Source organism: Ips typographus, linkage group LG4 (genome assembly GCF_016097725.1).
Source record: "Ips typographus isolate SLU linkage group LG4, UJ_Ityp_2.0, whole genome shotgun sequence".
Lineage (NCBI taxonomy): Eukaryota > Metazoa > Arthropoda > Insecta > Coleoptera > Curculionidae > Ips > Ips typographus.
The window spans coordinates 6,431,949-6,444,782 of NC_138425.1; the positions used below are offsets into that span (position 1 = coordinate 6,431,949).

The following is a 12,834-nucleotide window of genomic DNA, read 5'->3' on the forward strand; positions in this document are numbered from 1 at the left end:
GCCATATTTCCTAATATAACTCAGAACAACTTCGAACGCGATTATTACATCAAAACTTGGTTAAGTTAGTTTAATGTATATTACATATGTCAAAGGCAAACTGTTTGCTTTAATAAGCTTGCATAAATGAATTATTGCTTCTCAAGACATCGAAATCAGTGCAGGTATCCAACTAATTAAACTTTGCCAGAACCCGGACGGACCATAACAAATTTATATTTCCTCGTTCTAAGGAAAAAGTTACCACAAAGAAAAAGTGGAAAACAATAACCTCCCTCCCCGAAAACGATTCCGGAAAATTGAATTCGAAGGTTAAGTTAGAAAAGAAAAATAATAATTCGCACGTCAGGTCCCTGAACATTTCATATAAATTTTAAGGGAAATTCGGAAAAAGTTTAAATCTCGCCCGGGATTCGCTTGAGAAGGATTTACGTCACGTTCCCGTCACTTTCACAAACTATTCGGAAAAGCCGGTTTCTTTTTTTGTAAAGCAAACTCAAGCAATATTTCAGTTCTTGATTTTGTCCGAAGTTAGTTAAATGGGACCGTAAATTTCTTCCATGAACTTATACGATACGGTTTTTATAGTTATTAATGAGAAGAAGAGTTAAAAAAGTCTCCAAAAAAATCTTAGACTTAGCAGTTTTTAATGAATTTTCTGGAACAATTCATAGTAAATTGTTCTATGGGGTACAAAAATAATAAATATTACAAGGTAATAGCATTTAAAATTAAGTGTAATTATGTAAAAATTAACTATTCAATAAACTTTTTATTTTCTTGTCTATTTCAATTTTCATATCCTTTACTAGAAAGTTTTCTTTGAATTGCAAAGGTTGGATTGCAAAAATTATTGCTCCTATGTTGATGTAGATTTATTTCATTTTAGTTATTATGTTTATATACACCATCAGGACCGATCATTTTACTTTATATATTTATTATGTTTTTGCTGCCCGACCTTTTTCTTTTTTTCCAGTCCCTTCATCAATCAATTCTAAAGTAAGTATGCTTTAAGCACAAATTTGGAAATGCCTATTCAAAAAATAAGAAAATATTGACAAACGCGCAAATTTTCACATATGATGGGAAGAAAATAGACATTAGACAACCTTTTCAGAAAATGTTCTATTTTTATAGTAAAACAAGAAAAGAAGCAAACGTCACATTCAAAACAATTTCCTGTTACCTTTTTTTGTATCATCAACAAAGCTTATTTCTTAAGACAAATTATATCTATACAGGGTGTTTTAGGTTTTAATACGCAAACTTTAACCGTTTTTGAGATTTACCTCAAATCAGAAAATATTTTATTTTGTAATCTTGTCACATTGAAGATATTTGTACTGAATTTGTATTTACCCCGTAACCCAATAGTTGACTGAAAACCCATGTGATCAATGGAACTCCTAAAGTTTAATATAGATGTCAGCACGTGTTACAAACTATCAACATGTTTGTACGTACGGATCGAAGTTTACTTGTTGGTTTTATGAAGTAAGTCATCCTAAGAAGCAATATTGCGAAGTTCCTGGATGGATTAAGATTAATAATACATACCAAATTTGTATTTTTAGTAAATACAAAAAAAAATATAGAGCAATTGCTTAATTTGAATTTACACGTTAAACAAACAAGTAACAATTATAACACATATAATTTATTAATTACATTACATTTATTATTGTTTTAAAAAAGCTTTTTAACTTGTAAGTTTAGATTTTGGGTAGAATGTAAATTTTTGCTTTTTAATTTTTTACGGTTTTAAAAAATTGTAAAATTGAATACTGTATCTAACAGTTAAATAATTAAAATATAAGCAACTTATTACTGTTTATAAATTTTTTATCATCTTTAATTATGGTAAAAAATCTGACTCACCTTTAAAGCGTCAAAAATTTTACTGTAAGCTACATTCCGCCACCAATCAATCACATTGGGCCCTGTCAACGTTCAAAAACCAAAACCGGAACCATTATCGGAGTGGCAACAAAGTTTCCCGAAAAGTTCGCTAAAGTTAGCGCGCGTTCATGCAAAAGCGCGCTTTTTCGCTTCTGAAGGGGCCCCCTAAGTTCGCTTAAAGCGACACGCTGAAAACAACTGAAAGCTAGCAGTGGCGGTAAGAGATAAGCGAGACGCCGACGCAAGCGCCCTCTATTATCACGGCCCTACCCAGCATCTCTGCGAAGACGTGTGTGCGTGTGTACTCCAACGTAATCGAGTTTTGTCACTTTAGCCTCCGTGTATATTCAGCTTTACCGTATGTCGTCTGTTGAATACATTTTGGTGTTGTGGTACAGCGCCCTCTAGACATAATTTAGTCACAAATAGATTGCAAGTACTTAATACTACTTTAAAATTTAGCACACTGTCCAGAGATGGCGCCACCAGCAAGTAATTGTTGTTACCACTTTTACCTAAAAATTCATATGAGTTTTTTCTGTACCTAGTGGAGTAGGTTTAGAGCGGTAGTTTCAAATGTGACTTTCCTTTTTAGAACACCCTGTATATGCGGTTAGTATTTTCAAAATTTGATAAAGTGATTATCAAAATATATTACAAAAATAATTAGAGTGGTTTCGTCCTTGTCTATCCCAAGCCACTAACCAGAAGCACATCAGTTTTAGTAAATGTTAATGAGAAATGTCAAAAATTAACAATTCAAGCAGGCTTTAATTAAATGGCGTCAATATGCACAGTTCTGCAATTTTATGCAAACTTCTAAAATGCAATTTTTGAAGTTGTCGTGGACATTTTAGTATCTATATTTGGTTAAGCTAACTCAAAGATTTTCGCACAAAATGAATTGAAAACACTCACTCATTACTGGAACTACTTTGATTCTTATATTGACACACTTTGGATTATAACAAATTCAAACTTTTGTGGAATCGAATCAGTCAATTTCTATCATACATTAAATTAAGGCGAAAATCCTACATTTTTCCAGAAAAGTTCGGAAAAACTGACACAAGTACATATAATCTATCGTTTAGAGCTCCATTAATAAAATTTTTGACAGATGTGACGTAAAACTGTTATTTTTAGAGCTAGTTCCGTATGTCAAAATGCTTCAATCTGTCAAATAACACTCTATGAAGCTAGAAAAGTAAAAAAATCAGGCTCAAAGGAAATTCACTTATAATTAATCATTTTAAGTAAATTTTGCTAGTTGTGACTAATTTAAAAAAATTTTTTTTCAATTTAAGGACAAAATTCTGTTCACTTTGAGTGGACTAAACTTCAAAAAACCTAAAAAGAAAATTGTAAACTCTGGCAACTGTTTTAAAACGCTTTTCGGGATTGGTAAAACTGAGTTATAATGAAGTGACACATTAAGGCCCTTACTTATTTATCAGCCTATAAAATGGGCAATTTCATTCTTGGCTTCCTAAATAACCTATCAAAAATTACTCATAATTTCACATGATACGATCACCCATTTGCCATATCTTTGGTGCTTATCGAAGCAAATCTTTTCCGCTTCACGTTTCCCCTTTTCTATCCAGTTACAGCCAAATACCACTCACAATTTACAATTTTAATCTGGTTTATTAATCTACGCTCTCTGATAGAAACTTCAAAGTTTTCAAGTTCGTAAATGTCGCGGTTTTAATGGGTCGTTATCAACGAGCCCGAACTTAACAGATAGGATGCTTTACTTCATGTCGTCTGAATTTTAAATGGCTTATTAAGTAATCCATCTCACCGCGGTTTATGCGTGCGTATTATGTAAAGTTGGCAAATTAACGGAGTTTAATGAGAAATTTGTTTAATTAGTGTGTAAGTTGTAAAGCGACATCGTTCTTCTTGGATTTCCCTAAAGAATTGGTTCTTCTTGCTAAGTGGATGGATCCAATTTTTCCGATTAGAGTATGTGTTATCAATCACTTTCTGATACGCGACAAGAGAAAAAGGCTTTTAATTACGACAAAAAGCCTCTTAAAGTAAAACCTAAGAATGTATGATATATTAGCTAAATACTTTCTGTTTTTCTGTTTATAAATGGTTTAACACAGCTCTAGATAGCGTAATTTGTAATTTAAATTCGGCATTTCATTTATTACTGCGGGTGTATGGTAATTGCATGGATTTATGGATATTTTTGTCATTTTGTTTTTAAAGATAGCGGAAATGTATGCAACGTCTGTTTGTTCAACTCCAAATTTATGCAATTCAATATCAAAAATTGGTAGTATATTTATTTACTGGAATTAATACTAAATAGCTAGAGCGTAAAGCACTGTAACAAAACTCAATTAACGTTCTACCATGAACACACATACGAAAGGAAGTAATTTAATCGAAGTTAGATCAGTAAATTAGAAAAGCCAATATTGGTATACATTTTTAAACTAAATAGGAAACTTACACGTGTAACTCGTTTAATCTCATTGCTTTGGATTCTCTACAGTCTTAATACAGGTAGGAAGCAATTTGTTAGTTTGGTTTAAATTGAGATGCACACTGCGAGCTATAAAGTGAAGTTAATTATTTAATTAATGCGTGAAAGCTCAGTAGTAAAAGGATATTTAGTAATGTAAAAAACTATAAAAAATAATAAAGTTAACTAGACTAAAACACAGTGTATATTTTTGAATTACAGAGTAATCAAAGTGGAAAAATCAAGTGTTCTTATCAATATACCTACACACTTTCTCAATACAAATAATTATTGAAATAATTTTTCAGAATGAATTCCTTTCCCTGGTCTATCTAAATGGAAAATACTATATCTCAAAAACGGTAAAAAATGCAATAAATGATAAATACAATATTACGTCGTCTTGAGATTTGAAAGATATCCGAGAAAATACTAAATTTCGGAAAATCGTTTCTATTTTACAAATCCGATGTTTCGCTATAGATATCATTCATCATCAACTTTATTTTGTTAAATGTTTAAAAACTTACATACAAAGCATGAGTAAAAAATGCTCACAAAAAAGTTGAAATTGACTGCTCAAATTTGGCAGTACAAAATGAAATTGACTCATTTAGTGTTAAATTTGAGAGAAAGAATTATAAAATTGACTGTTTTAGTGCTAAAATTTTGACAGTAAAACTGATGAAATTTGTAGTTTTAGTGCTCAAATTTTACAATAAAAATAATGAAATTGACTACTTTAGTGCTCAAATTTGACAGTAATTTGAGTACTAAAATAGCAGTTGACTGAATCTGTAGAATACAAAATTTTGAAGATATTTTCAAACTATTTTTTTGTCAATTTTAACATCCTGTATCTTATCAAAAATGCACCATTTTTAAGGGTCAAATAGGAACTTTTTTTCATATTTTTTAACAAGCTACCGTATCCTGAAGATGTCCGCATAGATTATGAATCTGACAGTAGTGCAGACAACTAATTGTACCTTTAATTAAACATATTTTCTTCTGCTAAAATCAACATGTTTGGCTACAAAATTCTGGCAACACTGTACTATTAAATTTGTGATCATTTAAAAACAATCATCATTATCAATTTAAAATTTAAAATTTCCTATAGTTTTTGCGATCTCCATATTTACATACGTATTTGTGTCAAAATTTTATTAAAAATCAAGTTAAGTTGTTCATACTTACATTAACTGTGCAAATTAAATAACAAATTTGCATTTGGATTTATTTTTTTGTTTAATACGAATAACGAGGAAAACCAACAGCTGTTTTATCGTAATACAATTAATTAATCATACTAGCAATTTAACCTCGATGTGTACTAAAATAAAATTGGGTACAAGTTTGGTTTGAATAAATCATCATAAGTTTATTTATGGTGGGTTAAAACTGTTCAACAATTTATAATTTGTAATGTTGCCATTTTCTCTATTAGTAAAACTTTGAATAAATAAAAGTTATTGCTGCTATGCAAGATAAATTCAAATGTATTAAACAGAAAATCGACGAAATGAGGCAGAAAGAATAGTTTTTTGCAACTTTAGATCTGTAATTTCATTAGAAGTATCGTCAATTCTAATTTACATAAAATTAGAAACAAAGTCCTCTTCAGGTTAAGTTCTGGAATCAAAACACTTTTCAGAGTGCTCTAACAGAATGTAGGAAATTCTTTAAGATCGTCTTAATAGAAGTTTAGCATCTTAAAAAGTACAGTTGTTGCTACTAGTTTGTTGTATTCTACTAAACTTTAAATACAAATTTGCCTATCCATGCTAAAACGCAAAGTTGCTTATGACAGTATTTTATTATTCTACAACGACACCAACCCAAACCAATGAATACAAAATGCTAATTTAGAAACCTAATAAAACTGCAGTAATTTTGAGTTAGAAAGTTAAATTAATCTGGTTGAAAGTTTACTAAAAAACAACTGACCGTCATAACCCCAAGAATGATGAAATAGCTCAGTCGTCCGTCCCGGAACATTAAGTTTGAGTAGTGTAAACCGCGTCGTTCGAAAACTTTATTACGGACCAAACAGGTCATCATCTTATCTCCAAAACCTCCTTCTATTAAAGTTATAAGAAGACTATTTAAACTTTGCTTCATTATAAAACCTAATCTCCATGTAGAGGTAACAGTGTCCCCGTTAAAGTTCTTGACATGCAATTTAGCCGCTAAACGGTTACGATCTGATGGTATTTTCAGGCGGTCCTATAATTTAGCGTAATTTTAAAATCACCGTTGCAATTTTGCTATTTCGGAGTTTCGTTCGTTTCAGGCAAAACGATTTATTATTATTACTCCGATGAGGTTATAGTAAAGTTTTCCTGTCTTCGCTACGTTGGAGCACGTTTACGGACGTTTTAGGATTATCCGCCAAGGCGGAAAATAACTTTTCGTTCGCGATTAGTGTCTACTGTCTTAGTTAAAGACACGATAGATGGAATTATCCCTCGGCTTAAAAGACTCAAGTCGAGTTTGAGAATAAATGTTTTGATGTTTTTAGTCAGGAGCAATATTAACAAAAGCATCTATCTGAAGTGAAAATAGGTCTTCGAAATTGACTTTTCTAAACTAAAATACACCTAGTAAATCATAATTATGTGAGCAAAATACTAACTTATTTAAAAGCAAAGTAATGCCCCCTTACACACAGGAATGTCTACAGACTAAAACTTAATAAATCTATTTAAAGAAAATAATAATAATATGGCGCAGTATAGTCTGGCAGTTTTGATAAATGTTAAAGTTATTTAATTTTATAGAAGTTGCGTCTCAAACTGAACTGAAATAGGCGTTTAGACAAATCACTCGCGACAGAAAAACTCATTCTATTTTTAAATATGAATAAAATGTGAACGAAACTTTGGCAAAAATACCTTAAACGATGACCAAACGATAATTCTGCGATATTTTTAGAGCATCACGAGCGAATCATTCACATTTTTTATCGATCATAAATCCCGGGCTCTCAGGTAAATTTAAAATTCGTGACAACTCGTTAATCAACTTGTAAACTGGTTTTTAATAAAGGGGTGAATTTGGGACTTGTAATGAACGAAAATTTAAATCGACACCTCCAGCAATAAAAAGCACCCAATGAATAAATCATACAATTTTTTAAAAGTTAATCCAATTGAACGGTTAAAGTTGTTCTAAACTTCGGCAGCCGTTTAAAACAAAGTTTCATCCGCGATTTTATTCTCTCAATTTTGGGTAGAATTTTAACTGGAATTCGAGCGGAAAACTTGCAAATTTTTATGGGAATATTTTAAACCGTATAATAGACTTTTTTTTGGTTCATCCCATTTCAATTTCACCTTTTAGGCAAACGAAACAAAGAAAATGACACATTTTGTATACGTGAAACAACAACAAATCCGTTATACATTGTAAATATGCAAGCGAGGGATAATCTTTGTTAAAACGCAATTTGTCCAGTTTAGTCCAGAGGGATGAAATTGTAAACTGAGTTATGAAATTATCTAGTTTCATGGAATTAAAAGTGAAGCAAACATCGAGCTGGATTTATTGGACGTTTTGTTTTTAAATGCTTGTGTACTTTTTTCCTGTCTCAAGTTCAGCACTTTAATCCAAATATTTTGATTAATACCTTTGTTTACATCAACTTTAAATAGGCAATTTGTATACAGTTTATTAAAGTGGATTACTTCCTAACATGTTAAGTTATTTACTATTATCCTGGCTTTTGTTAAAAGGTTTTCAACAATTTTCTAATATCTAGGATAAAAGTTGCAGTCAGAGAACCGCAAACTTAGTCGTATTCAATTCCAAATATGTAAGTAAGAAGATTACGAATTTCATTAAGAATTCCATATACCCTAATGAAATAATCCGCTGCAGTGATATAATTATAATTCAACGAGAACTTTAGGCAGTCGAATTAGAAAGGCGCCAACTCAAAATATAACTCAATTAAGGATAAACCCTTTGATTCGTTTGTCAGATTCGTAATAATGGTTAAAGTCTACGACCAAAACAAAAGAGAATGCAATATTATTAATAATATTGAAGTTTTTAGCTCCAAAAAAGGAAAAGCAAGGATCCGGAGGGTAAATTTAGAGACTCAATCCTCTTAAAATGTCCAACTTAACGCTTTATCAACATTTGCATAAGAAACATATTATAATTTACATACAGAAGTGCCTTTCCCCGCTGTTTCCAACATAAACTCGAATAATAAACGTTCGCACAAAAGATTTACAAGGCGTAGCTGCTTTTATGAGTGCATCAAGCTTTATATGTTTTATTATAGGCTCGCTTTATACAAGGCAAAATGCCGGGATGAACTTAGTTTTGCTTCACTTTGTTTCCGGTAATCTCGTCAAACGCTGACAATTCGAATCATAAATAAAAATAGCTACTATCGCGTGCGTTTAAACTAAAAAATGGCAAATTTGGACTGTTTATCCGCTCGAAAAAAGCGACTCTACAATGGTTTGAAAATTATTATCGCGGGGGAACACATGAATCATCCTGTCAGCCCGATTTAATTAAGAAACCCGCATTTATCAGCTTGTCCAATAATAACGTTGTGAATAATTATGCCAATAAAACGCTAGATTCCGTTTTAATAACTCAATTATCTTGAGCGTAAAATTATGAGAGGCACTTGTAAAATGTGCGAACTGTCAAAAATTTCAAATGTTTTGATGGTTTAAATTCATAACCAAGGTTAATACACACAATTTATTAAATATTATTAACACAGTAAGAAACGAACAATTATTGTAGAACTACTAACATAGAAGAATTATAAATTCAATTTGGTTTTTCAATGCTTTTCTATACCGGGAAGTTCTAACAATATTATAACAAAGAACTGTGAATATTATTACATAATCTAAATCCTAAATTGGTGGTCTGGCCACTTACTTTGCCTGATATAACCCTTTTCGATTGTAATTGTGTGAGATATAAAGACGTAGTAACAAACTGTTCGATTTCAAGAGTTTTTCAATAGTTACTAAAAATTTTGTTATTAATTAAATTAAAAGATCCCACTATTTACTAGTAAATAAACTGTTATAAATTGTAGGTTTATAATGCATACTTCTTATCAGCTTTGAGGCATTTCTATTTTATTTAACATAGTTTCACATCATTTCACAATAATTTTAGCGTAATAGTTTTTGCAGTAATAATTATCACGAAACTGTTTTAAAAAGTGATATCAACCCCAAGTAATTTCCAGTATCACGTGATACCTGTCAAAACTGTCAAAATTTGCCTAACCAGGACGTAGAACCATAAAAATCTGTAATTTGATAGTAATATTGCAAATTGTTTCTTAATAATGGTTCATTATCGCTTCTTAACTGTCATATACTGACAAACTGTCAGTATTACCTGCCAACTAAGATTGGTCTAAATAAAATTCTAGTATCACGTGATACCTGTCATATACGTCAAGACTGTAAAAATTTGGTTAACCAAAACGTAAAACCATGAAAATCAAAATGTCGGACACTTTTCTTCAAGTATCCGTCCAAAAACGTATTTATTAAAGCTTTAAGACAGTTTTATTGTAACTAGTTTCTTAAAAATGTCGTATTATAAATAACAAAATATCAGTGTTGTGTGACAACTGTCAAAATTGGTCTATTAAAATCGTAAAGCTGTAAAAATAATAATTTGACGCAGCTTTCTTAACAGTGGTAATAAAAAGTGTCCTAGTGTCACGTGATACTTGTCACAGACGTCCTAGTCATGTGGTGTGTTGGTATGTTTTAAGTTGGGTTATTTTATTACATTCCTATCAGATACGAGTGTTGTGTTCTCTGCTGTTATCTGTAATAAATACTAAAAATACTCAATTAAGGTTAAATATGTTTGTGTCCTTCACAAAGTCCTTCAAAAGATTTATAGAGCCTCTTCATCCTAGAATATACCAATAGAACGATTCCGGAGACTAATTTCTATACTAATACTCAATAAAAGGCAGTTAAAGAATACTGTGTAATCGATTACAAGAGAGACACGCTCACTTTCTCTAAATTATTCTCTTCTATCACCAAAATTGGGCTCCTGACTTAGGGTCATTTTTTATTTAGTTTGGATAACATTCAATAAATTGTATTAAAGCTTTGAAAGAAGCAATAACTGCCATTTATCGTAAATATATATAAACTAAAGTAAACAGCGATTGGTTTCTTATAGATGGTTTTGCTAATTCCATTTTAATTGGCGTGACCAAAGAAACTGGTAAGCTCAGACATTTTTATAATTATTAACGTCAAATGTCAGTTGTAAAATACTACTGGAACTACTTCAGTACTATCAATCAATCTCAGAAATTCGCATGTGTCTAAATTTGTAGGAACTATTTTCGACAGGTAACGAACTATTATATAATAATAATTAAAACTGTCAAAAATCACTTTAAAAAGCATTTGTATTCAAATTATTCTGGTGCTTCTTATTTCAGAGATTCCTAGACAGTTAATTTCCACTAAAGGTTTGCGAAGCATATGATTATCCTTTCCCATTTTTTAAAACTAAAGAAAAAGGTGAAATACCTTCCAATTTCCGCATTTGACCCTAGTAATAAATTTCATTGGCGAGCAGCTTCCTCCTTTTACTTCACTCAGTTTCTTACCGATCAAATAAGAGAGTCCCTATCTTTAAGTGAATTATGGTGTTGGATAGCACAAAGGGACGTTTGAGCTAACATTGAATTCCCTTTATTGTTTTTGCCAATCTTGGGTTGTACCTTCCCATTTCCGCTAAAGTGGAAAGTCCACTAAATAGCAAACAAGACAAAATTGAATCAGAGCTGTTTAAACTTTTAAGTTTGCCTGTGATAAAGCTTTTTTTACGAAGATGCTCATCAGCTACTAAAAGGACCGTGGACGTTTCTTTTTGTCTTGAAAATAAGGTTAATACACAAAGGTCAGATTTGAATAATTTATAGCTTGGGGTAAAAACCTGCCGGCTAGCACGTTTAGGTTATATCTTAGGCTTGACCATCACATATTTGACCAAAAGGAGTTAAGCCTAAAAGCTTCAGGATGTCGACGCATCAGTTACATCTCAGAGGGTCAAAAACGTGATGACGCTAAAAGGACCTATCGATCCATGTTAAAGGGTCTTGTTCAAATTAAGAAACGGCTTGGAAACAGGTTTTTATGTTATAAATTTGGCCCTGTTTCTCTTAGAGGACGCACAGACGAAAGTAAAGTTTAACGTCCGGAAAAATACCGCAGGGACCCAGACGAAGAGGGAGCAAACCAGGTTGGTCAAGGATTTCGACTTTAAAAGTCCTCGGGCGGACATATTTTTTCCTGCTTTTCGTTGGGCTGATACATATATTGTTCCATAGAGGCTTCAAGTTGTCAATTTCTTCGGCGTTTGTAGCGGCAGTTTGACAAAGGTTGATTTATATGTTATGTGGGACATCGGACACGTTTTAAATATTTTTAGAAGACCTACGGATATTTATGTTTTTACTATATAAGTTCATATACATATAATGAGTGAGTAAATGAGGAAAGCACAACTATAAAAAAATATGGTCAGTATGAACTGTCGCAGAAATTTGACTCAAAATCCAGATTATTATTATCAACTTAAATTTTTAGATCTTTATGTTTCACCTATACATTATGAATAAATAATACCTTGAAAACGGTGTACGTTATAGTGTCTTAAAAGTAAAGATATACCGTACTTTTCAATACCAGAAACAGTAAATAATTGTTGAATTAGGTAAAACATAAAACATTGTATGCACCACAGGCGTTGGAAGGAAGAGTAAAGATGTCCCTCGGGCTGTTTCGGCCGTCAGGACATTATGTTTCCTCTAACGCCCTTGGTACATAAATAGCTCTTCCGTTATAGGTACTATTTACTTTTTCCATACAATTCTATACCTCATCGAAAACGAACCAGAGACCTTTTTAGGAACACAATTATTTCGAAAAACCCTCGGACAACGTCCGATCATTTTCCCTTTAACATATCCAAATAGCTATTATTTCTAACCGTTCTCTGTAAAACGCCTGAAAACTATATTGACGTTAGTGATACATTTCTATATTTCCTGGTTAATTTGTATGGAAGAAGAGGTCTATTTGAATGGCCAGCACGTTTCCCCCCATTAGATTTCGTCCTCTGGGCATATCTCAAATCAAAACTGTATGCTATACCTAACCTAACCTAAACTATATTATTAGAAGATTTCGACGTCAATCCGTTGTTGGCAATCATATCGGCAATTATAATTTTGTTGGTGGCGGCTCGAAACAGTTCGGATGAGGTTTTTCCGAACCAGGTTCTAAGGTTCCGGTGAAATTACACCTCAGATTCTACAAAATGTTAGAAATCACTTTGAATCAAATTTACTGCATGGAAGTTAATGGGGAACATTATCAGCATTTGATAGCCTAGAACAATTCTACATTTTTCTAAAC

At 31.9% G+C, this 12,834-nt stretch overlaps 1 protein-coding gene across 3 annotated transcripts in view; it reads right to left on the bottom strand.

The window, feature by feature from the left end:
- The window catches only part of LOC145728257 (5-hydroxytryptamine receptor-like), a 117,906-nt gene that overhangs the window by 96,947 nt on the left and 8,125 nt on the right, over positions 1 to 12,834 (bottom strand). Inside the window, exon 1 of one of the 3 annotated variants that reach the window (XM_081978339.1) lies at positions 1,882 to 2,408. The exons of the other annotated variants lie outside the window; for them this stretch is intronic. The gene's annotated coding sequence lies outside the window, so the exon portion shown is untranslated. Of the gene's footprint in view, positions 1 to 1,881; positions 2,409 to 12,834 lie in introns of those variants that run through there. 3 annotated transcript variants of the gene reach the window in all.